The sequence below is a fragment of the Globicephala melas genome, chromosome 7, assembly GCF_963455315.2.
Source record: "Globicephala melas chromosome 7, mGloMel1.2, whole genome shotgun sequence".
NCBI lineage: Eukaryota > Metazoa > Chordata > Mammalia > Artiodactyla > Delphinidae > Globicephala > Globicephala melas.
Genome location: NC_083320.1, coordinates 65,098,552 through 65,123,849, shown reverse-complemented (window position 1 = coordinate 65,123,849; position 25,298 = coordinate 65,098,552). Strand labels below are relative to the sequence as shown.

The window sequence follows — 25,298 nt, the reverse complement described above, 5'->3', positions numbered from 1 at the left end:
AATGTTAAAGGAAAGACAAATTTCATTGTCACAGAAAGCACTAGCCCAAAAGCCGGTTTCTCAATGTTTCTCAGAAGATAGAATGTAAACCAGAACAACTGCTTTGTTCAGATTGGTTGTAAAACCAAGCAAAATAAATCTGACACTTCAAAATGTATCACACAAAATCAAACATGGAAGAAACAAAACCTTTAAAATTCAATTTAAGTATCTAGATATATGGAAAGTCCAAGTGTTTTGACAAATACAACAGGTTTTATGTTGGTGAAATGAAGTTGGTTATTTTTTCTAAGCTGCTTCTTTAAGGTAGACTAATCCAATTGTTCTCTGAGGGAAGAAGTTAGGAGTTACAATTGCAATAGCTGTAAAAAATACTCTACTGGACCCTAATATTGTAATCTAGTAACTCATATCTTTTGAAGTTTTGGTAGGTTTAGATGTCTAGTTCAAAATAACTTTTAAAAGATGGTCAGTGGGCTATGCTCTGACCAATAAAAATATTAGTGAGCAAAATTAGGAAGTGACACGCTCCACATACAATTAACTTAAGTGTCTAAGACTTAAGGACAAAGCCCTCATTCACCTAGAACATCCATTCCAGAAATATGCAGGGTGTATCCAGTGAACTGAGATTAAAGTTTTAGACATATTACTGCTCACTTACCTCTGTATACGGCAACCAGGAGAACTGTGTATTCGTATCAGAAATCTTAGAATTATCTTTGTACAATATTAAATTTTATACATTTATCTGCAATCCACTTATTCTTCCCATTATGGCTCCTTCCAGGGAACTTGACACTCTCCTTTGGTGGTCTCAGGAATCTTTTCAACATAATTATTTCTTAAAAAAAAAAGATTGCTTTGAGCATAAAATGCATGTGTGGCTCTGCCATATTTATTAAATGGATCGTGAAGTATTTGATTCTTGGTTGAAGGTAGAAGATATCCACACTGGTTTGAAGGGAGTTGTTATCTTCAGAAGTGTTTTTGTAAATCACTCTTCTCAATAACTTCTCCTTTTGTTGATTTACTTAAACTTTCAAGAAACTGTTCAGAAACTTTTACATAAGGAGCTAGGCTCCTTAGAATCTCTGATTCTATGCTTAATATCAGATTCAGCTTCCTTCTCTTTTTCCTATTCACTAGTGGAAATAGTATCCAATTCATGGCACATGGCGCTTATGGTTGGTACAGTAAACGGATCAAACTGATCTACTTTCTGTAAATCAATAAGCACAGTGCAATCTGTTTTAGGTTGACCACTAAAAGGCCTCTTCAGTCAATGGTTGATTCCTTTGCTAACACTGATATCCAGCTGTGGAAAACAGTACTGGAGCGCGATCTCTCACTATAGCCAGGGTTCACATTTGTCATTTTCGATGTTATTCTGACACCTGCTGGCTACCTTCTTCAAATGCTCCCAACCTTGAAGCGAACGGTGATGATTTTGGAAGCTTTGTTGATGTTCATCATGAATTGTTTCAGAAACAAGGCCTACAATCTTATTCCAGCTTTATTTTCAAGTATATCTTGATCAAGACATATTCGTCAATGTATTCTTTTTATTATGTTTATAGATTTTCTGACAAAAGGGTTAATTTTTTCACTTAGGCGAACTTTCTTTGTAACGTCTTGGCCACCCTTAACAAGGCTCAAATACTCAACTACCCCAGAAAGTACTTCAGAGGGCAATTTTAGGATTCATCCCAGACCCAGCAATGAATACCTCTCCTTCCAGAACATACCCAGAGACGATGCTTAAATCCCAAATCCTCGGGCTTCCCTGGTGGCGCAGTGGTTGAGAGCCCGCCTGCCGATGCAGGGGACACGGGTTTGTGCCCCGGTCCGGGAAGATCCCACATCCCGCGGAGCGGCTGGGCCCGTGAGCCATGGCCGCTGAGCTTGCGCGTCCGGAGCCTGTGCTCCGCAACGCGAGAGGCCACACAGTGAGAGGCCCGCGTACCGCAAAAAAAAAAAAAAAAAAAATCCCAAATCCTCCTTCAGGGCTCTGTCGATGGTGCATATGACCGATGTCATGAGAGCCCAGCACTTAGAACATTTGTCTACATCCTCTTTTCCAGATCACTCTGGTTGTTGAAGCATTGGTAGTGAACGTAAATATCCTTCCAACGTAAATGAATATTCACGGTGCCGAAAGTAATTCTTTATCACTCCACCAAAGTTGAGCCAGCGACAGTACTGGGCCTATGGAAAGAGCCTCCGGTAATAAAGCTTAAGCAGCTTGGGCAGCTGGGCTGCGTCCAACGCCTCCACAGAGCGCGGAACTCGTCCCAGGCCGGATGGCCCAGAGAATTGGCGGGAACCTCAAAGCGCAGCCTCGGCCACTGCGCAGGCGCGTCGCAGCGTCAGCGGCCGTCTGCAGCCGACCCCGGGAGTTGTAGCTCCCGCCTGGGAGATGGCCTGGTGCCCGGAGGTTCTGCAGCATCTCTGCCCATCCGCTCTGACAGTGGGTCCAACGCTCAGATGGAGAGAAGGAGGCCATGCCTACTCCAGAAAGAAGTTTTTCTGCGGAAAGGTGAGCCCTTAAGCATATTAAGAATCAGCAGCCCGGTGAAGAGATACGTGAGGCAGGGCGAGGTGTGTGGGAAGGGGCGGGATGTCCCAGGTACTCCCCAGGCACGCCGCTCCTCCTGAATTTCCGCTCTGTTCACCAACCCGGAAGCTCCCAGTGTGATTTTTAGTACACTACGACTTGCCTGCTGCAAATCCCCTAAAACCCGTGTGTGCCTGAGGACGCGGAGGTTGAAATAGAGGGGGAAGGGTAAGCTTATTTGCTCTCTCTGCTCAGGTGGACCTGCTGCCAGGAGTCTGAGCTCCACCGAGTATGAATTAACTTGAGATAGAGTTCAGAATTTGCTTATTAGTCTCCAAAACTTAAAGGCCAAAATGGTTAAGAAATTGGCCAAAATAAGACATGGTTTCTGTCTGAGTAAAGCTTCAGTTGATTCTTTCAGACCTGGTTATCTAAATTTCAAAACAGTGAGAAAAAGAAACCACTCAATTGGTACTTGACTCTGGTTCGTTGACTATCTAAAATAATGCAAAAAGTTAGCATTACTCACATTTTGGGGAGAGGAACTGGCTTAAGAGTATTTTTCCCTATCCTAAGACCATAAATATATGCTCCTATATTTTCTTTAAGAATAGTTCTTTATTAGTCTGTTATGCATTTTTTTTTAAAGTCTAGTGAAAAAACTTGCTGGGGGAGAAGGCCATGGAAGGGCTTGGGTACCATGGAAGATAGAATATATTTAAGTATCTATTCTGTATTTCAGGAAGATAGAGATATTGTTAAATTTTAAAAAAATGAAAGGAGAGGCAGCAACCAGAAAAAAATTGAAGGATGTATGAATTTAAACCCATCAAAGGAAATCTGATCTGTCAAGTGCAGGGCAGGAAAGGAAAAATGGAAAAAATATAAATAAAAGATATACAGAGAAACTTGGACAAAATAAAGAAAGAAATACAAACAAAGAAGGAAATACAAAGAAACTTGGACAAAACTTGTATTAATGAGCACTGGGTGTCGTAACAAAATACCATAGACTGAGTGGCTTAAACAACACGCTTTTATTTCTCACATTTCTGGAGGCTGGGAAGTCCACTATGAGGATTCAGTTCCCTGGTAAGGGCTCTCTTCCTGGGTTGCAGAAGGCTACCTTCTCACTGTTCTCACATGGTGGAGAGAGAGGAAGCAAGCTCTCTGATGTCTCTTCTTATAAGGGCCTTAATCATAAGGGTCACACCTTCATGACCTCATTGAAATCTGTCTCCACCTCCAGCTGCCATCACATTTGTGGTTTGGACTTCAGCATGTGAATTTTGGAAAGACACGGTTCAGTCCATACTGTTCCACTCCTGGCTCCACAAAATTCATGCCATTCTCACATGCAAAATATATTCACACCATTCCAGTAGCCCCAAGCCTTAAATCTTTTGAGAATTAATTCTAAATTCAAAGTCCAAAGTCTCATCTAAATAGAAAATCAGATATCAGTGTTAATCGAGGTATGATTTATCTGAGGCAAAAATTCCTCTCCAGCTGTAAAGTTGTGAAACCAGACAAGTTCTGTGCTTCCAAAATACAATTGTGGGATGAGCATAGTACAGACACCCCCATTCCAAAAGGGAGAAGTAGGAAAGAAGGAAGCGGTGATGAGTCACAAGCAGGTCAAAAACTAGCATGGTGAATTCCATCAGATTATAAGTCTCAGAATAATCCTCTTTTGTTTGATGCTTTGCCTTCTGGAACCATTGAGGCAACAGTTCTGCTCCTGCAGCTGTGCAGGGTGGGGGTCATGCCCTCAAAACTCTGTCAGGTGGAGGTCATTTCCCCAAGCCTCTTCCAGGTGAGAGAATCTAGCCTTGAAGGTTCTGGGTGACCCCAGCCCCACAGCTTCAGTCGGGAGCCATATGGCCTGTTGAAACCGAAGTGGTGGCCTTAATGATCTCTGAATTGTATGCAGGGCGATTCTTTCCTTTGTTTTAAATTGAGGTATAACTGATATACAAGATAATATTAGTTTCAGGTGTACAACATGATTTGATATTTGTATATATAGTGAAATGATCACCACAGTAAGTCTAGTTAAGATCCCTCAGCATCTGCAATTACAAAATTTTTTTTATTGTGATGAAAAATTTTAAGATCTACTCTCTTAGCAACTTTCAAGTATGCAATACAGTGTTAACTATAGTTACCATGCTGTACGTTACACCCTCATGACTTATTTATTTTATTTAAAAATTTTATTTATTTATTTTTGGCTGCATTGGGTCCTCGTTGCTGTGCACGGGCTTTCTCTAGTTGCAGCGAGTGGGGGGCTACTCTTCGTTGCGGTGCACTGGCCCCTCACCACGGTGGCCCCTTCCGCTGTGGAGCATGGGCTCCAGGCACACGGGCCTCAGTAGCTGTGGTCCATGGGCCCAGTAGCTGTGGCTCAGGGGCTCCAGAGCACAGGCTCAGCAGCCATGGCTCATGGGCCCAGCTGCTCTGCGGAACACGGGATCCTCCTGGACTAGGGCCTGAACCTGCGCCGCCAGCATTGGCAGGTGGACTCTCAACCACTGCACCACCAGGGAAGCCCATACTGGAAGTTTGTACATTTTGACCCTGTTCACCCATTCTGTCCACCATCACCCACCCCCACCCCCAGCCTCCGGCAGCCACCAATCTGTTCTTCTCTGTATCTATAAGCTTGTTTTCTTTCACTGTCATTCTTTTCTTTTCTTGAAGAATAGTGCATGTTTGCAGCTGAAAATCTTTATTGTCCTGTCCTGTAGAATCTAAGAAGTCCAATAACCTTTCTTTATTTCATCCTGTCTTGATACCCTTCAATTCAAACTGGCAGTGTTTCTGCTTATATAATCTCATAATCTCTTTATCAAGTGATGGTCCAGCCATATCCTTGGTGTTATCTTCTGAATACACTTTCTCATTTTTTGAAATATGGACAGGCTGAGAATTTTCCAAATCTTTAAAGTTTGTTTCCTTTTTGCTTAACAATTCCTTCTTCAATTCATCTCTTCTTGAATTTTACTATAAGGAGGCAAGAGGAAACAAGCTGCTCCTTCAATGTTTTGCTTAGCAATGTCCTCAGCTAAATATCCAGTTTCATCACTTGCAAGTTTTACCTTCTACAAAACACTAGCACACAAACACATTCAGCCAAGTTCTTTGCTGCTTTATAACAAGGATTACCTTTCCTCTGGTTTCTAATAGCATGTTCCTCATTTCCATCTGAGACCTCAAAATGGCGTTTAACATCCATATTTTTGCCAGTATTCTGCTTATGATTATCTATGCATTCTCTTTTCTTTTCTTTTTTTTTTTTTTGCGGTACGCGGGCCTCTCACTGCTGTGGCCTCTCCCGTTGCGGAGTACAGGCTCCGGATGCGCAGGCTCAGCGGCCATGGCTCACGGGCCCAGCCGCTCCGCGGCATGTGGGATCTTCCCAGACCGGGGCACGAACCCGCGTCCCCCGCATCGGCAGGCGGACTCTCAACCACTGCACCACCAGGGAAGCCCTATCTATGTATTTTCTAACAAGATGGAAGTTTTCTCTCCAGCTCTCTTCTTTTTTTTTTTTTCCTGAGCTCCTCAGAATCACTCTTAATGTCTGTATTTCTAGCGTATAGCTCAGAACTCATCAGGCAGGTCTTTACCCATTACCCAGTTCCAAAGCTGCTTCCACATTTATAGATATTTGTTGTAGCAGCACCTTACTTCTTGGTATCAAATTTATATTAGTCAGCTCAGGCTACTGTAACCATAGACTTAAACAGGAATTTATTTCTTACCATTCTGGACACTGGGAAGTCCAAGATCAAGGTGCTGGCCCATTCAGTTCTCCATTGAGGGCTCTCTTCTGGCTTGCAGATAACTGCCTTCTTGCTGGGGCCTCGTATGGCAGAGTGAGAGTAAACAAGCTCCCTGGTGTCTCTTCCTAGAAGAACACTAATTCCTCCGTGAAGCCTTCCACCTCATATATGGTATATATGATACATATAATATATGTATATAAGTGTATGATGTATTTATATAGTGTATAAATATGTTATATTTAATATATGTTTAAATCCAGCAATACTCACTAAATCAACTTAAAGTCAACAAAAGCTATAAAACAGGAGCTAACTTGGCAAGAATATGTAATTTTATTAAGAAAATAGTTGTATTAAATGTATTAAACAAATTTACATAAATAAAACTCAGAACTTGTTGGGACAAGATAAGCAGATTGGAGTGAACAGAGTTTAGAGCACATGGCTGTGTAGACAAATGGATGCAAAACTATACAGATACACTGGAGCCAAACTGTAAATATTATTACTTTAAATTTTAGCCTACTTTTGTTGGGGCGTATGGAAGGCTTTTACAAAAGTTAAATGGCAGGACCAGAATTGTATTTTAAAAATATAATTATGGCAATGGAATCAAAGCTGAATTGAAACATAGAGCAAGAGGACAGTAGAGAAAATGTAATCAGCCGGGAGGTTTCCTCGGCTAAAGAAAAGGTGGTCCTATACCAATGGTAAACTAATTTCCTTTCAGTCAGTTAAAGTTACTCCCGTGTTCAGGAATCTATCATGGCTCATTTTCCACTGGTGAAAGCCTCAAATCTACCTGGCATTAATGACACCCACATTTTTTTTTTTTTTTTGCGGTACGCGGGCCTCTCACCGTTGCGGCCTCTCCCGCTGCAGAGCACAGGCTCCGGACGCGCAGGCCCAGTGGCCATGGCTCACGGGCCCAGCCGCTCTGCGGCACGTGGGATCCTCCCGGACCGGGACACGAACCTGTGCCCCCTGCATCGGCAGGCAGACTCCCAACCACTGCGCCACCAGGGAAGCCCGACACCCAGATTTTAACCTCACTCTTCGAATATAATCATTTCCTAAACTGTTTCTTTAAAAGTGCTCCTGAAACTTGTAGTAAAGTGATTTAAAGAAGACAGGAGGCTTCCCTGGTGGCGCAGTGGTTAAGAGTCCGCCTGCCGATGCAGGGTACGCGGGCTCGTGCCGCGGAGCGGATGGGCCTGTGAGCCGTGGCCACTGGGCCTGCACGTCCGGATCCTGTGCTACACAGCGGGAGAGGCCGCAGCAGTGAGAGGCCCGCGTACCGCAAAAAAAAAAAAAAAAAAAAAGAAGACATGAAATCTAGCATGGCTCCTGGCACTCTGCTTGTGTGACCTCAGATAAGTATTTTAATCCCTCAGTGGGACTTTTTTCCTTACCTGTAAGTTGTATGAGGGCCTGGACCATGTCTATCTTGTCCATTATTATGTTTCAGCCCAGAGTGTAAAACATAATAAGTGCTTAATAAACACCCATTTATTAAGAGGTGTGATAATAATTTTTGCCTTATGTACCAGATAGGTGTCCTGTGAGGATCAACCCAAAGAATGCACGGGGTAAGCATTTTATAGTTTAGCCATGTTAAAAATCTTTGTTCGATTATGACTTGGTTATAAACAAACAAATAAATAAATTGTGTGTGTGTGTGTGTGTGTGTGTGTTTGGTCTACTTGCAGAAATAATGCATGTTTACTGTAGAAAATTTTTAAATTTAGTAAATCACACACAAAAATAACAACAGATATTATTATGCTATGCAGAGATAATCAGCAAGATGAGCTTACACTTAGGCTTTTTCTAATGAAATATACATCTTTAAAAAATACCATATGTCATAGGATATTTTATACTCTATTCTTCTCTCAGTAATTGTTGGAGGAAGTTATTGAGAGGACATGAATGCCTCTTGACCCACAAGCTCCTTACCATCCGCCCCCACCCCCTGCCTTGGAATAAATGTTCCATCTTCTGTTCTCATACTAGAAGCCAGTTCAAGGATGCAGCTTTGACAGAGTAATGTGTTATTGAGCCCATCTGGACTGTATATGTGACTGAGCCTTGTTAAGGCCTCTATTTAAATTCTTAAGATTCTGGCAAGTGGGGGGCAGAAATCTACTTGCCTTGTGATTGCCCAAGACAAGCCTCATGTGTAAGCTCCCTTGCTTATTAAAACTGCTGCCACCCACAGAAAAAAAATAAAAGAAAAAGTAAAAGGTTGTTGTATTAAGTTTATTAAACAACTTTTAATGAATAAAAAGGTATATCATATTCATGGAATGACATAACATACTAAATGTGTCAAATATTACCAATTTTCTCCAAATTACTTTACAAATCCAATGTAATCTCAAAAATAATTAAGCTGGATCTGTGGTATAACTGAACAGATTTATTCAAAAATTTATGTTGGAGACTAAATAAACACCTAGAGATTGCTGGGTTCACTTTAAGAAGGTAAATGAGAATACTGACCAGATTTAAGACATTCTGCAAAGCTATAGTTATAAAACCAATATTATCCTTATACCAGAAGAGACAAATATATAAGTCAAACAGAATAGAAACTTTAGAAATAGATACATGCATTTATGGAAACATGATATATTATGAAATGGCACCAAAATCAATCGTTAAAAGATATGAGGGAAAACAATTTCTCTAACTGGAGAAAAATAAAGCATGGGTACTCCTTATCTCTGATACAAAGGCAGATTTCAAATATGTTATAGATAAATGATGTGGAATTTGCACCATAAGTATCATAGACCACAAGGTTATTCTTCTACTGTTCTTCTATGTAGAAGAAAATTATTTCTTATATTTAGAAGAAAATTAGTAGAATAATTTGTGGACCATAGGTAGGAAAAGATTTTTGCAAGACCTTCAAAGCACAAACTATGAGATGAAAACGCCAGTTGTTATGATGTTATCAACAGTAAGATTTTCTGTCAGTGAAAGATACCATTGATAAATGGTAAGCTATTGGCTAAATTTAAAAAGAACAAGGGGGACTTCCCTGGCGGTCCAGTGGTTAAGGCTCCACGCTTCCAATGCAAGGGATGTGGGTTTGATCCCTGGTCGGGGAACAAGATCCCATGTGCCACCTGGAGTGGCCAAAAAAACAAAAAAAATGAAAAACAAACAGAAAACAACAACAACAAAAATAAAACTAACAAGGGATTGTTATCTGTTATATAGAAATAACTTTTGTTAATCAAGGAAAAGACTGAAAATCCATTGAAAAAAATGGACTAATGAAAGAGACAGACTACCATAGATCAGACTTCTGCACAACTAAACAGTACACAAGGAAACTCTCATACTTATAATCATATAAATACAAATTAAAGCAGTGACAAATCACTTTACTCATGTCAGAAAGATTATATTTCAAAAGGATGGAAATATAAAGTGTTGGTGAATGTGTATGGAGTGCTAACTTTCACTCACAGTGGAAAGTAATCTGGAAAGTAATTTTTTCTAAATTAAATATTAATAATATCCTATGATCACATGATCTATATGATATATATCATACAGAAATTCTAAGAAGCATCCATACATAGATAAAGACAAGGATATTGACTGTGGTATTGTTTGTGGTGATGGAGTTGGTGGCAACCTCAGTGTCCATCAGTAAGAGATATGATGGATGTTTAAATGCGGTGGATGTCTACTAAAATTCACTATGAAATATTAAGAATAAATGAGCATGTTCCAGCAACACAAAAAGACCTCTAATCAGAGATCTGGATAAGAGAAGTAGAAAATAGAGATTTATACCATATAAGTAAATTGGAAATATCCACAAAACATACTACATATTTTATAACATTATATTTAAGGGCATAGATCAATCACATTAGCTATGGGATGAGGGGAATAAGAATAGTGATCTTGAAAGAATGGAAAATATAAAATAAGAAAGATTACTGGCAGGATCGATGGTGGTAATGTACTTTTTAATTTAAAAGTATGATCAATTCTTTCAAACTGATCTCCATTAGAAAGACAAAAAAGGAGTTGGGGGGAGAAAGGAAGGGAAAAAAACCCCTAATATTTGGTGTTTGCTACTTGGAGTTCTGACTGTTTTATTTAATAAAACATTTAAAAAAGGAACACATTGAACATTTTAAGTTATTGGGCCTGGTAGAAGAGAGTCTGCCCTGATACATTTCTAAATGTGAAGGTCTTTTTTCATTACTTATTCTTTCACTAATTTTTTTATTGTTACTATTGCTTATTACTGCACTACAACTGTTATGTCACTACAATGCATTGGTATGGTGATTAATTCTTGTTTATCCTGCTTGTTGTTCCTTGTGTACTTTCCAATTGAAGGTTCAGGTTTTCTAACTGTACTAGAATAGTCTCAGCCTTACATCTTTGGGTATTGTTTCTCCAGTACTTCCTCAGTGTCTTTCTTGTGCATTCCTATGATAGGTATATTAGAACCTGTCAATAAATCTATCATTTGACATCTATCTCTGAACTTCTTTTTTGTATTTTTACTCTCTATTTTACTGGCTCTTCTATGTCCTATGTGCATTCTTTACAATAATAAGGAAATACTCTAGTCCTTTTTTTGACTATGTCCTTTTCAACCTAAACAATGCCTAATTTTTAAAATTTCAGTCACTACATTTTTAATACCTGATATTTGGAACTGGTTGTTTTCATATTGTCCTGCTCCTGTGTTTCATGATTTCCTTTCTCGTATGCCTTTGAGAATCTGCAACATACCTATTTTAAGGTCATCTTAGAAATATTATTTTGTGCTATATCTGAAGTGACAGATCTCTTGAATTTTGATGTTTTAAAGCTGTTGCTATTAGCATTTTTTCCTCATTTGTTTTAGAATTTAGTTTGCAGGGCTGTCTATGATGGCATTTGCTTCCTCCCATCCCCTTTCTATGCAGTTTTCCTTGTCTGTAATTTTGTGTTTCTTAATTTGGCCATTATAGTCCTGTGTATGTGACCAGGTCTTATGTTATCGATTTAGCACTTTAATCTTCTGGGGATACTGGGAAACCTCAGATTGAGTCATTGCTTAGCAAGGAGCTGGGTTCCTCTTCTCAGTGGGACGATTTTTCAATTTCTTCCCCATGTCTTTAGGTATGCCTCTTTATATGTCATTTCCTTGGGAAGAGGTACCACTTTTCTTTGCCCTGCTTTGTAGGCTTGGGTTCAAATAGTGAACGTGGATTTAATGTCTACTTCTATGAGACATTTTTAATCTCTTCTTCTCCCCATCTACTCTGCTTGCTGCTGGAGGTGAAGCCCAGGAGATCTGAAGCTTCAACTCTGCCTCCTGCTTTTCACATCTGATTCCACTTTTGGTTCCATAGATGTTTATCTTATTTTTGAAGATTGCTGCACTTAGAAAACCTTCTTTTTTCCAGATTTTCTCTGTAATTGAAATTTGTTTGATATACAGAGGTTGTCTCGAAGAGTGAACTGGTCTTTCAGTCTCCTTTTTCATTAAAAACAAAACAAAAAATAACTGCAAGAAAAGGGATTCTTTTAAAGTCATGTAAAAGAGATTATTTTCTCAAAGGCTCAAAGTGTATAATTATATTCTACTCTCTATTCTAAAATCTTTCAGAAGTGATGTGTTAAAAATTACTTTCCTCAATTTGTGCAAATTATTTTTAATTTTCTAGTTGCTAGTCAAGACTTTTAAAGTTTTAAATGACATAATTGCAAATAATATTGTGTAGTAGACTTATTTTAGTAGCTTAGTCGAACTTACTTTCATATATTTATTTTGTAAAAATCAAATTTAGGGATTGAATGTACTTTATCTGAGTCATTAATTTGGGCCAGTCTCTTCATTGAAAGTGAAATTTCACACCAACCCTTGTTAAAAAATAAAATTTTGAAAGTGCATTAAAAATAATGAAGTACTTGTAATTTTGCATGAATATTTTGGTGACAGAGAGATAAACCTATTTTGATATTAGTAAGAAACATCTGGGCTTCCCTTGTGGCGCAGTGGTTGAGAGTCTGCCTGCCGATGCAGGGGACGCGGGTTCGTGCCCTGGTCTGGGAGCATCCCACATGCCACGGAGCGGCTGGGCCCGTGAGCCATGGCTGCTGAGCCTGCGCGTCCGGAGCCTGTGCTCCACAATGGGAGAGGCCGCAACAGTGAGAGGCCCACGTACGGCAAAAAAAAAAAAAAAAAAAAAAAGAAACATCTACTCAAATGTGTAGTAGCCACTTGAGTGTGGATTTTTTCAATAATGCTGTAAAAATATTCATTTCTATGAATCATCTTTTTCAGATATTTATTTGTCATAAAGGTATTTATCCATTCATTTGTGCCTGATATGTTTAGAAAATACTAAGTACATATTTTTTCAACAAGTAAGTTGCTAACTTTATCTTCATAAAAGGTAATAATGTTGAAATTAAAGATATTAAAAATATGTCATTTTACTCCCTATGAGGCACAATCAAAATAGATTCCTGTATTAAATTATGGCATTTGAGTGATTTTAGTTCTCTTACTCTTGAGCAGTTAGCTAGTTTTGACTTCGTATGTCCTTTAATCCCAACTTCATTCACTTCATTAATTTAACAGGTTTAGAATTACAAATATTCTAAGCCATCTTCAGCAGTTTTTAGCTTAGTGTTTTAATATACCATTACACTGGAAGAACAGCCTAGTCAAAAACTGGGTACATATAAACAAAGTTGACCAACTTTACATAAATAAAATATGAAAAGAACATGGGTTCTGTAGTTGGAGACCTGAATTTGTATTCCGGCTTCACCACTTAGTGCCTCTATGACCTTAGGAAAGTTATTTAAGTCTAAGTTTCATCTTCTGTAAAATGCTGGAAATAGCACATAACTCGCAGGTTTGTTGGAGGATAAAATAAGGTAGTGTAAAACCATTGGCCCAACACATACCCCGTATCAGGGACTCTGTCAGTGATGATTCTCTGAGCTATGAGAATCCTAAATTATCTTTTTGATTCCTCGGAACCAAAACATCTAAACAAACTAATGTCTTTAAAACTTTATATATTATATATAGTTTTTAAAATCAATAACCATTTTTTGAGTACTCACTATGAGGCCTGTATAGTCCTAGTTGTTGGCAATGCAAACATGAGCTTGAATTCTGCTCTGGTGAGGAAGAACAATTATAATTATGCTAACTTTCCTAATTCCTAATGGCATTTAGTCAGGGGAACGAGAACCATAAAATAGACACTAAGAAAGCTATTACCCTTATTTCTTGCTCTCTGTCTCTCTTTCCGGGTTCATATTTCATTTCATCCCTGCTTCTCTTTGTGAGTCAGCTTCTTCCATCTTTCTTCTGGCACATCAGATTTCTTTGTTCAAGTTCTTCCTCATAGCTCAGTGATAGTCACATAAGAGTCTCTCAGAGCAGAAACTGCATCTTCTAATCTCTGTATAGTGACTCCACATTCCTTGGAGACACATTCCAACTGGACCAGTTTTGGTTGACTGTCCACCTAGTCCAGTTGGCTGTGGCAGGTGGCAAGGTCATGGAGTAGGCTGCTTACTCAAAAGAAGCTGAGAAAATCCAGGATTTAAGGTTGTGGTCTGTACAGACTGGAATAGGTTCGTTTCTAGCTATTGGTAAATATTCTTAAGAAGAGAAAATGTATTACTCAGAGAAAAGGAACTTTAAAAAAGAAAGCTAGTGTAGGCTGATTGAAATAAGATCACCATGTCATATCTGATTTCATCTAAATTTTTCCACATCAGAATATCTTATTACAATGCAGTGACCAAAAGAGAAATATTTATGAGTGTTGAAGAAACTGTTACATGAAACCAGGCATTCCCTGGTGAGGACTTTTGGTATCTTGATAAAATGTTATAATTGTATGATAAAATGTTATAATTGTACAAAACCTTCTTAGACACCTTTATAAACCACATTTATTCGTGAACTTGTTTTCTTCAGTCAACTTGCTGATGTGACCAGGGACACAAACATTTGGCTTCATTCTACTCCATTGATACAAATTGTCCGCCAAACCCCATCCAAATAGAATCTATTGATCTGAATGATGAACAGGTGAAACTCTGTATGTATGTATATTTAAATATATATGTTTACACAACAATATCTGAGAAAGGATTTATGGTAGCTCATTCAATATTGCATCAAAAAATATTACTTGAAAAGTATTTCAAACAGCATGCCCTACTAAAAATGGATAAAGGGCGCCTCTCTACATTATACACACAAAAAAATCGATAGTATTATCTGGAATTTAGATCGAGAGAAAAAGAAGTTGTGATATACAAGGACAAAGTGTAAGTCAGACAGAAGTAGAGACATAATTTGGATTCTTAACATAAATTCTTAACACCATTTCTGTAGTGAGGACAGTGAAATTTAAAACATGGCAACCAACTTAGAGAGGAGAGCTTATTTAAATTAAAAAAAAATTCTCAGTGTGTTGATAAGGAAAATTAATAATATATGATTTACATGGCTGAAAATCACTTTTTTTCCTTGAACAAAATTACCTTTAGTAAAGTTCAGGTCAACCATTACTGAATGCCCACCATACATAAGATTCCATACAAGATTTTGAGGATCAAGAATTAATAAAAGTTATGATGCTTTCCTTTAGGGATTTTTTTTTTTTTTTTTTTTTTTTTTGCGGTACGCGGGCCTCTCACTGTTGCGGCCTTTCCCGTTGCGGAGTACAGGCTCCGGACGCACAGGCTCAGCGGCCATGGCTCACGGGCCCAGCCGCTCCGCGGCATGTGGGATCTTCCCGGACCGGGGCACGAACCCACGTCCCCTGCATCGGCAGGTGGACTCTCAACCACTGCGCCACCAGGGAAGCCCTCCTTTAGGGATTTTAAATGAGGGTATCAGATGAGGAAGACATGAATACACACAATTATTAATTCACTGTTACTTTCAAAATGATGGAAGCATGTATACAGTACAAAAATAATATGAAGAAATGTATGTTGGAACTACCAGTGTATAAACCGGAGAGTGGTTCACTCATAGGTTCCAGATGTATGAAGACTGGAGGTTCACCATAAATCCTAACATCTCCTTGATAAGATGAAAAGAATTGACAACAGATTTCTCTTCTATAGAGTGTCAAAACTTTAAGCCAAATGATTGAGGTGTTAAATATTATTTCAACAATCAGTGAATAAGAGTCTTTTTTTTTCTTTTTGTTTTATATAGTATAGGACCTTCCTATGTATCTGAAATTAAGCTTGGTAATTAATTACCTACTTTATACCTTGTACATGGAATGGGTTCCCTTTCAGCATGCTCCTACTTGATACCCTATTTTTTGTGACAGATCTCAATGTTTCTGGCTTTCATGTCTCTATATTTCATTCCATAACTCCAATTTATTCTTGCCTATGACACTGTGTGGTCTTCTTGTGACCTTCTACTCTAGAAGGCTGTCCTTCATTTGCCTACTCAGACTTGGCATCCATGATATTCCCTTTGTTTTGTCCTAATGACCTTAGTTCTGCTTAAAATTTTTCCAGTAGATTCATGTTATGTATCAACTGTGACATATAATTTCTCATGCCTTGATTATCTGACCAAGATTCTGTTCTTTTCTCCTTGCATCTTGCTATAAAAACTTTGGGATGGGCTTCCCTGGTGGCGCAGTGGCTGAGAGTCCGCCTTCCGATGCAGGGGACACGGGTTCATGCCCTGGTCCGGGAAGACCCCACATGCCGTGGAGCGGCTGGGCCTGTGAGCCATGGCCGCTGAGCCTGCGCGTCCGGAGCGTATGCTCCGCAACGGGAGAGGCCACAACAGTGAGAGGCCCGCGTACCGCAAAAAAAAAAAACAAAAAAAACCCTCAAAATAGAACTACCGTATGACCCAGCAATCCCACTACTGGGCATATACCCTGAGAAAACCATAATTCAAAAAGAGTCATGTACCACAATGTTCATTGCAGCTCTATTTATAGTAGCCAGGACATGGAAGCAACATAAGTGTCCGTCAACAGATGAATGGATAAAGAAGATGTGGCACGTATATACAATTGAATATTACTCAGCCATAAAAAGAAACGAAATTGAGGTTTTTTTAGTGAGGTGGATGAACCTAGAGACTGTCATACAGAGTGAAGTAAGTCAGAAAGAGAAAAACAAATACTGTATGCTAACACATATATATGGAATCTTAAGAAAAAAGAAAAAGGTTCTGAAGAACCTAGGGACAGGACAGGAATAAAGATGCAGATGTAGAGAATGAACTTGAGGACCCAGTGGGGGAAGGGTAAGCTGGGACCAAGTGAGAGAGTCACATGGGCATATATACACTACCAAATGTAAAATAGATAGCTAGTGGGAAGCAGTTGCATAGCACAGGAAGATCAACTTTTTGCTTTGTGACCACCTAGAGGAGTTGGATAGGGAGGGTGGGAGGGAGACGCAATGGGGAGGGGATGGGGGATATATGTATACGTATAGCTGCTTCACTTTGTTATACAGCAGAAACTAACACACCATTGTAAAGCAATTATACTCCAATAAAGATGTTAAAAAAAAAATCCTGATGCACCCCAATGTTCATTGCAGCACTATTTACAATAGCCAGGTCACGGATGCAACCTAAATGCCCATCGATAGATGAATGGATAAAGAAAATGTGGTACATATATATATAATGGAATATTACTCAGCCATAAAAAGGAACGAAATTGGGTCATTTCGAGAGACATGAATGGACCTAGAGAATGTCATACAGAGTGAACTAAGTCAGAATGAGAAAAACAAATGTTGTGTATTAGTGCATATATGTGGAATGTAGAAAAACGGTACAGATAAACCAGTTTGCAAGGCAACAATCGAGGCACAGATGTAGAGAACAAACTTATAGACCCCAAGGGGGGAAACCTGGAGGGGGTGGTGGTGGTGGGATGAATAGGGAGATTGGGATTGACATATATACACTAATATGTATAAAATAGATAACTAATAAGAACCTGCTGTATAAAAAAATAAATAAAATTAAAATAATAAAAAAGCATAAATAAAAATAAAATACAGGTAATAGACATTTAATCAACTTCCTAATGTGTAATCTGAGGAATGTGTGACATAACCCCATTAAAATGGACCTCATATAATTATGTGAGGTGGACATAAAATAACATGCTGATACATGACCAATCTAATGTGGTGTTGGTTGTTGGTATTTTCTCCAAATTGTTTGAAGTCTTTTAAGCCCAATATGGATCTTGAGGCTTGAAGATACTGAATGCACAGGTGAGGAAATAGGCAAAGGTTGCATGAAATAGCAACCATAAATTCAGTGCAATTTGTCTGAGCCTTAGTTCTGTAATCTGCTCTGCTTCTCTCTGAAATACCTGAACCACAAACTCAGTTTTCCTCCTGCCATTTTGTGAATGAATTCTCTATAATCATCACAAGCTCTTTGACTCCATGAGGACTCATGGTACAAAATCAGAATGTCTTAAGATTTTTTCCTCTGTAAATTTCTGTAATAGATTCAGTGAGACTCCCCAGTCTCCTAAATCCTTGAGCGGTGTTAGACATAATACATCTTCAGTACCCTCATTGTGCTAAAAGAATTCAGTCTGGTGCCATTACTTGATTAGTTTTATAATAACAAATGAACGAAATTTGGTTCCACATTGTACAAGAAAATCTCCCTAGTATTCTAGGTTCCATCTTTCATTCATTTGCAGAAACCATCAATCTTAATATCAATGCACTCAAATTTTACTCTCTATCTCAGAATGTGAACAAATTAGCAATCAGGAATAACATGTAATAAAATAAACATTATTTTCTAAATTGCTTCATCTTAAAAAGGACAGGTTTATTTGAATAAGTAAAATTATGAATTAAAAAGCTTTCTCTTATATAGAAGTGTCTTTTTATAATACCCTCAACCATGCTATATTCAGCCTTGAGGTACACTGAACTTAGAAAACTTGTGGAAGTGGAACTTAGAAAACTTGATTAAACTAACAGCTTAAGAATGATTTATAATTAGTGTATTAATTATTCATATGTAAATGTTTCCAGGCTACTTGGAATATGTATACGATTTGTCACATAAGCAGGGTAATTTCTTCACAAGATAAATATGCTTAGCAAATTATTTTCTTATAAAGGAAAGGTAAAATTAAACTGAACTCTTACTAAAATATCAAAAATGTGAATTAGTCAGGCCCAAATTAATTTTTCCTGTATCCTTAAAAACAGTATCTAATAGCTTTACAATCATGTGATAAATTAATACACATATTTACATATAAATTACTCTGTTATTTTTAATATTTATATGGAAAGACTGCTGAAAAATGTAGTGAATGTTAAAAGCAACAATAAAATGCATCTATTGTTTGAAAAAGTATTTCTCCTAAGACTGCATCAGTGACTTCCATATTAAATATTCTTAGTTTATGCTTCCCAACAGTATTTTTTCTAATGCTCTAATGTCACAACCATAGTATGCTGACTGCAAATCAAACCATGTTTATTCTGCTTCTAGTTTCTAACACTAAAACATAAATTGTGTAGTCAGAATTGAGCTGCCAATTTTGCAGATGATGCATGAGGCAGACCAGCATGACTCCCTTAGTTTTCCTTCACCATTATGGCTTTAATTTTGAGAGCAAAAGCCAAGCATGTCTACATTCACACAAAAAGGATGTGAAAAAATAATCACCTTATAACATGAATAGTACAGTTGATGATGACTTAAACTGCATGCCTGCCAATGTTTTTGGCTAGAGCCTCTGTAACCATCTGGGAAGAATTGGAAGATTGTGGTGCAACACCTAGTATTGTGGGTTGAATCGTGTCCCCCCAAAATATGTGTCAAAGTCCTACCCCTGGTACCTGTGAATGTGATCTTACTTGAAATTAGGATAACTGTAGCTGTAATCAAGTTAGGATAAGGTCACACTGAATTAGGGTGGGCCCTAATTCTATTTGACTGGTGTCCTTACAAGAAGAAAAGACACAGAAGACACGCAGGGAGACTGCCATGTGATGGTGGAAGCCGAGCTTAGAATGATACATCAATAAGTCAAGGAACACCAAGAATTGCTGGCAACACCAGAAGCAAAAGAAAGGCATGGAATGTCTTCCTTAGAGCCTCAGAGACAGTATGGTTCTGCTGACACCTTCTGCTGTCCAGAACTGTGAGAATAAATTTCTGGTTTTTTAAACCACCCGGTTAATGGTAATTTGTTACAGCAGCCCTGACACTAATAAACCTGAAAGTCTATGAGAGGTACTCCTTTCCATTGGGCAAAAGGAGGTCTTTATTTAAATAAGTGTTTTTTTGAAAAGACAATGAATAAACATATTAGCAACTGTTAACATATCTTCTGAAAAACATGTTCTCTGAAGCCAAAATCAGATACATTTTTGACGAGGATAAGGAAAGTTATAAAGTATGGGCATCTATCCAGAAAGGAGTCATACAGCTGGGGCCTGACCATTGTATTTTCAGTTTATTCCCCAGGTAGAGTGAGAGCCTATTAACTGGAAAGAGAAAACATATTATGGATTAGGTGGCGATCAGTGTGTTGGAAGTACCCATACGATTCCATACTGTTTCAAGAACAAAGGTAAAAACATCAGACTTTCCTATGATATTCACATTAAGACCAAGGATAAGAGGAAATTGGATAAAGATAAATTCATTACACAGAATAGAAAGAGGTATTTAAGCATTATAATGTTCAATATTTGCTGGTGTTAGAACAAAATGTAGGCTTAAGAATATTAATAGAAGTAATTAGTGTCCAATAAATTGAACTAAATTATTACTTAACATGTAATGTAGTGATAATATCAATATAAATGATATGGTGATAAGGAAAATATATACTAAGAATGGACCATTTGAAAACTGTAATCATCTGGAATAATTTCTTTCATTTTATCTAATCCTTGCATAAGGTTTCATTGAGATCTTATGGCAGCTATAGTCATTTAAGCAAAATCCCTGAAGTTAGATTACTACAGGAAAAATGTACTCTAGAAATGAAATTCTACAGCTTGAATATAACAGAACTCGTAACTATTATTTTAACCTGTCTTGTGAAGCAATTTTTTAGCACATTCATTTTGTTTTGCCATTATCCAAATGATGAAAAAGACCATGCGTGAATCTAGACAAACTACTCAGGATTCCCTAAATACAAGCCTAATTGGCTTTGGAACCAACATTTTTGATGGTTTGATAAACTGACCATATTATAAAAGATGTGAGTCTGTTTCACCACCATAGAGTGTCAAATATACTTTAACTCCTGTGGGATTTTTTTCTTCTACATAAGGTCTTGGGACTCTGTGCTAAATAGGAGCTAAAGCTATGTGAATGACAACCCAGCAGTAAATATACAGATAGTTGGCACTACTGTAAGTAAATAGAGGCCCGATAAAATCCAGAAATTGATTACGTATAACTGCCAAAAAATTATTTCAAATTCGAAATAGTCAACAAAGATTATTGGTATTCTTTCAGTGTAGTGCTGGACTTTACTATTGACTAGGCTTTTTCAATTCTGAAGGGATAAGATGTTAACTTGTAGATTACTTGAGAAACAAGTAATGTCTGTCAGTAGAACAGATAAGACTAAAGATTATCATCTGTGGACCTGTTGGATCTAAGAAGTTTCATATGTAACATAGAAATCTTATTCTAACATTTCTTTGTTTAAATCCTTGTGTTTACCTAGCTTCTTAAAGGATCTGTGAACCAGTCATAATGCTTATTGATTTCTTTATTAACTAATGATCAAATAAAAATCTTTGATGGGTTCATTTTATATTGTATGAGAATGACGTTTTTCACCTTTTGAAAATTATCCTTTGTTTTGGATATCATTCATTGAGATGCCCAAGTGGACTCATGACAGAGCCAAGTAAACTGTATTGTAGGAAACGTTACCCCATGGCTGTTTAAATTCAGGCATGTCTTTTCTTAACATGCTTACAGTAAATCTCAAGTGGCAATGAATTTTAACTTTTTTGACTTGTCTCTCTCGTTTTGTTTCTACTGTTTTTATTTTTAGTTCATGCACAGTTGATAATTGATTCCCCATTGGTGGTAGCAATGGATAGAAATTTGGCTCTGTAGTTTGTTTGGTGAGATCTCTGTTCTATGGGGGATGATCTGTCCTCTGTTGGGTGATATATAGCAGAGAACTTGATTCATCAGTCTTTGTTTCTTTGTCTATTTGTGAGCTTAAAACAATTAAAATTTTGTGCCTATTGGGAAGGAGAATAACTCCTTGATTCTGAACTGGTGAGTTTTGTGCTTCTTTTTATTTTTGATCTATGGCCAAAGTTGCAGAACTGAAGCTGTAAGTTCCCTTTATATCTGTGTTTATGTTTCTGTGTCCGTAATTCCTAAAAGTATTTACATCTGTTTGACAGGTGTGAAGTATTTTCCTATCTTTGCCAGATGTAAATAGGTTACATTATAATGTCTCTTTAATTAATGGAGTTCCGTTTTGATTGATTTTTCAAGAACAAAAAAGTACTTACAGATATTATGTATTTTTTAAATTCACAGGAAATAAAATTGTCTTCTAATACTTTAAAAGTTGTGGTTCCCTCTCCCACAAAAATAATAATCCTTCTTACAGATATTGTTAATTCAGAAACATTTAAAGAATCTAAGTCGCAAAATGAAAATGAATCTATAGCAAATCACTCTGATTTATAATTTTGATTTAAGAAAAAACGCTATATCTATTTTTCTCTGATTTATCAGTGTGAACTATAATACAAAGGTACAAATTATTTTTTATAAGATTTAGGTTTGTAAGTGACTAGTAAGTGAATCTGCACTGCTTTTCCTGACTTACTGATCAAATAAGCTGGCATTTCTATTGATGTTTAAGCTTATGAAAAATGTAAATTTGAGTTCAATTAAATTGAATCACAATACTGACAGAGGCTTGTATATAACAGTGATTATTGTTTTGCATTTCTTAGCTTGACTACAACTGCTGAGTTCTTTGGTAATTTAAAATCTTTGTCTAATATTTAATAAAAGTAATTAATGGATAAATTTTCCATACCTAGATAATAATTACTTAAGATTGAATCCTGAAACATGGACTATGCATTAAAGATAAATTTAAGATTATATACTTTTGCTTCTTGGTCTTATACTTGATTGAATGGCAATAATGTTGAATAATGTTTATCAATGTGTTCATCAATTTTGCTACTGTAAGAAGGTGAGTCTATAGAACGTTGTGTTTGTGTACTTATAAGCTTTGCTTGTCTGCTAACATACTTGTATATGACAGTTTTCACTTGTCTGCCTCTCGGTATTCCCTATGAATAGAAATTACTTCGGTGAAAAATGACAGTTAACACGGGTGGGTGAAATTATACTAGGAACAATAATGACAGAAATATAACTTCTTGTTTTTTGTTTAAATTTATTTATTTATTTTTGGCTGCGACGGCTCTTTGTTGTTGTGCACCGGCTTTCTCTAGTTGCAGTGAGTGGGGGCTACTCTTCCTTGTGGTGGGCGGGCTTCTCATTGCGGTGGCTTCTCTTGTTGTGGAGCACAGGCTCTATGCACGTGGGCTTCGGTAGTTGTGTCACGCAGGCTCAGTAGTTGTGGCGCACAGGCTTAGTTGCTCCATGGCATGTGGGATCTTCCCGGACCAGGGCTCAAACCCGTGTCCCCTGCATTAGCAGGCGGATTCTTAACCACTGTGCCACCAGGGAAGCCCAACTTCTTTTTTTTTTAAAAAAAGAGTTTAAACTTTTACTGTCAATTATTATATTAATATAAATATTATGTTAATGCTTTCTCTCTGTTAAAATGAAAATTTGTCTTAGAGTCTTAACACGGGATAGTACAGAGTTACTCTTTATCTTCTATACAATGTGTCCATTAGCAGAGGCTTTGTATTCTTCCAGTATAATTGTTTGTTTTTATGTTGACTTTATCATGTCCTCAATTATTAAAAACACTTATTTCTTTGCTTATGAATGTGCTGTTTCCAGAAAATCATGTCTCTCTCTTTTACGACAATAAAATAAAATATTTTATGGTGCCTTTAATTAAATAGGTAATAGAGTATTGTTTCTCTGTCAATCATAATACAGTATAACCCAGTTACAAATCTTCTTTGATAAACTCTTCACTTTTGACTTTCAAGTTTCAACCCTAAATTAAAAATCCCCAATATTTTTCACAAGTAAAATTATTTTTGAAATTACCTAGAGAACTCCTGGAAAATCATAAATTTGGTGTTTTGTCTTATAAAAAGGGGTATGCTAGAAATATTTAGGTTGGTTGATATGCTCCATATTTCTTAATTAGCTCAAAACTATTATCAAATCTGATGAGATACACAGCCTTCCCTGGTTAACATGGGAGAAATATCAAATCAGAAGAATTGATCCATCTTCCTTAGGTTTTTCTAGGTAAAATACAATTGACATAATGTTTTAAAGAGTGTGAACTTTATATGAAGGATCCTGGGTTGTTGTCAATACCCTTGCTGTCTGGACAATATTCAGCTCTATAGGAGAGAGGATAACTTGTAGATTTTCTTTCTACAGAGATGCAAATAAATTCTGATTAATGGAACATATAACCTAAAAGGTTATGAGTTTTTGGATCCTGTTCATTATTAAGTAATTTTGCATCTCATCTAGAAACCTTATTCTGACATTTATTTATTGATTGTGTGTGTATATATGTATGTATTTGTATGTGTGTGTATGTGTATATATATATACACATATATACACAGTGTGTGTATATATATATATATATTCTGAAATGCTTTTTGAACCAGTTATAACTTCTTCAATTCAGTTTCTCTCACTAATCAATGAGTTGAATAATATTTCTGACATATGGTTATTTTATATATGTGTAAGAGTCATGGTTTCTTTATGATATACATTGTGTTAGTTGTGGTAAAATACACATAACATTTACCATTTTAACCATCTTGTACTGTACAATAAAGTAGCATTAAATACATTCAAAATGTTGTATAGTCATTACCAGTATCTAGTTCCAGAACTTTTTCTTCACTGCAAATGGAAATCTTTTCAAAATCGTACCTTAACACAATAAATATTTATTCAGCATTTTTTATGTTATTTATTTATTTATTCATTCATTTACTTATTGGCCAAGCACTATTCTAGGTGCTGGGATACAGAAATGAATAAAACAAACAAAAACTCCCACACTTATGTGGTTTACATTTTAACAGAGGAGAGAAAAATGAAACCAGAGAATTAAGTAAAAATGTAGTATTTTAGATAGGGATATGTGCAAAAGAGGAATAATACATGGAAAGGGCACTTATGAAGTATCAGAGTCAGGAAGTTGCAATGAAAAAGCTTCACCGAGAAAGTGACATTTGAGGAAATATCAAGAAAAAACAAAGTAAGGGCATAGACCATGTGAATATTGGGGGTGGAGGAAGCCTTCTAGGCAAAAGCAAAATGAAGGGTAGAGGCTTACAGTGGAAGGTTCACTGGTGTGGTTAAGAAACAGCAAAAGATTGGTATGAGAGGGATTATCAAGGTGGAAAGTAGTAGGAGACAATCTCAGAGTAAAAATGGGATACTAGATTATAAGTATAAATCAGCATAAATCATTTGCTTTTAATCTGAATTAGATGGGAAACCACTGGGGGACTTTAAGCAGAGAAATGGTGTGATGTGACTTATGTTTTTAAATAATTGTCATGAAGGTTGTGTTGAGAACAGATCAAGTGAAGCAAGGCGGTCAATTTGAAGACTATTTCAATAATCTGGGTCCAAGATAATGGTGTCACAGATAGAGCAGCAGATAGAAGGTGAAGGATGTTGTCTTTTCTGGATACAGTTTGAAGGTAGAGTCAGAAGGACCTGCTGGGGCATCAGTGTGGATTTGTGTAAG

General features: G+C 37.2%; 1 pseudogene; it reads right to left on the bottom strand.

Moving 5' to 3' along the window:
• Positions 1–978: 978 nt before the first annotated feature.
• Positions 979–5,795, bottom strand: LOC115851102 (DNA primase small subunit-like; annotated as a pseudogene).
• Between the last annotated feature and the right edge of the window lie 19,503 nt (positions 5,796–25,298).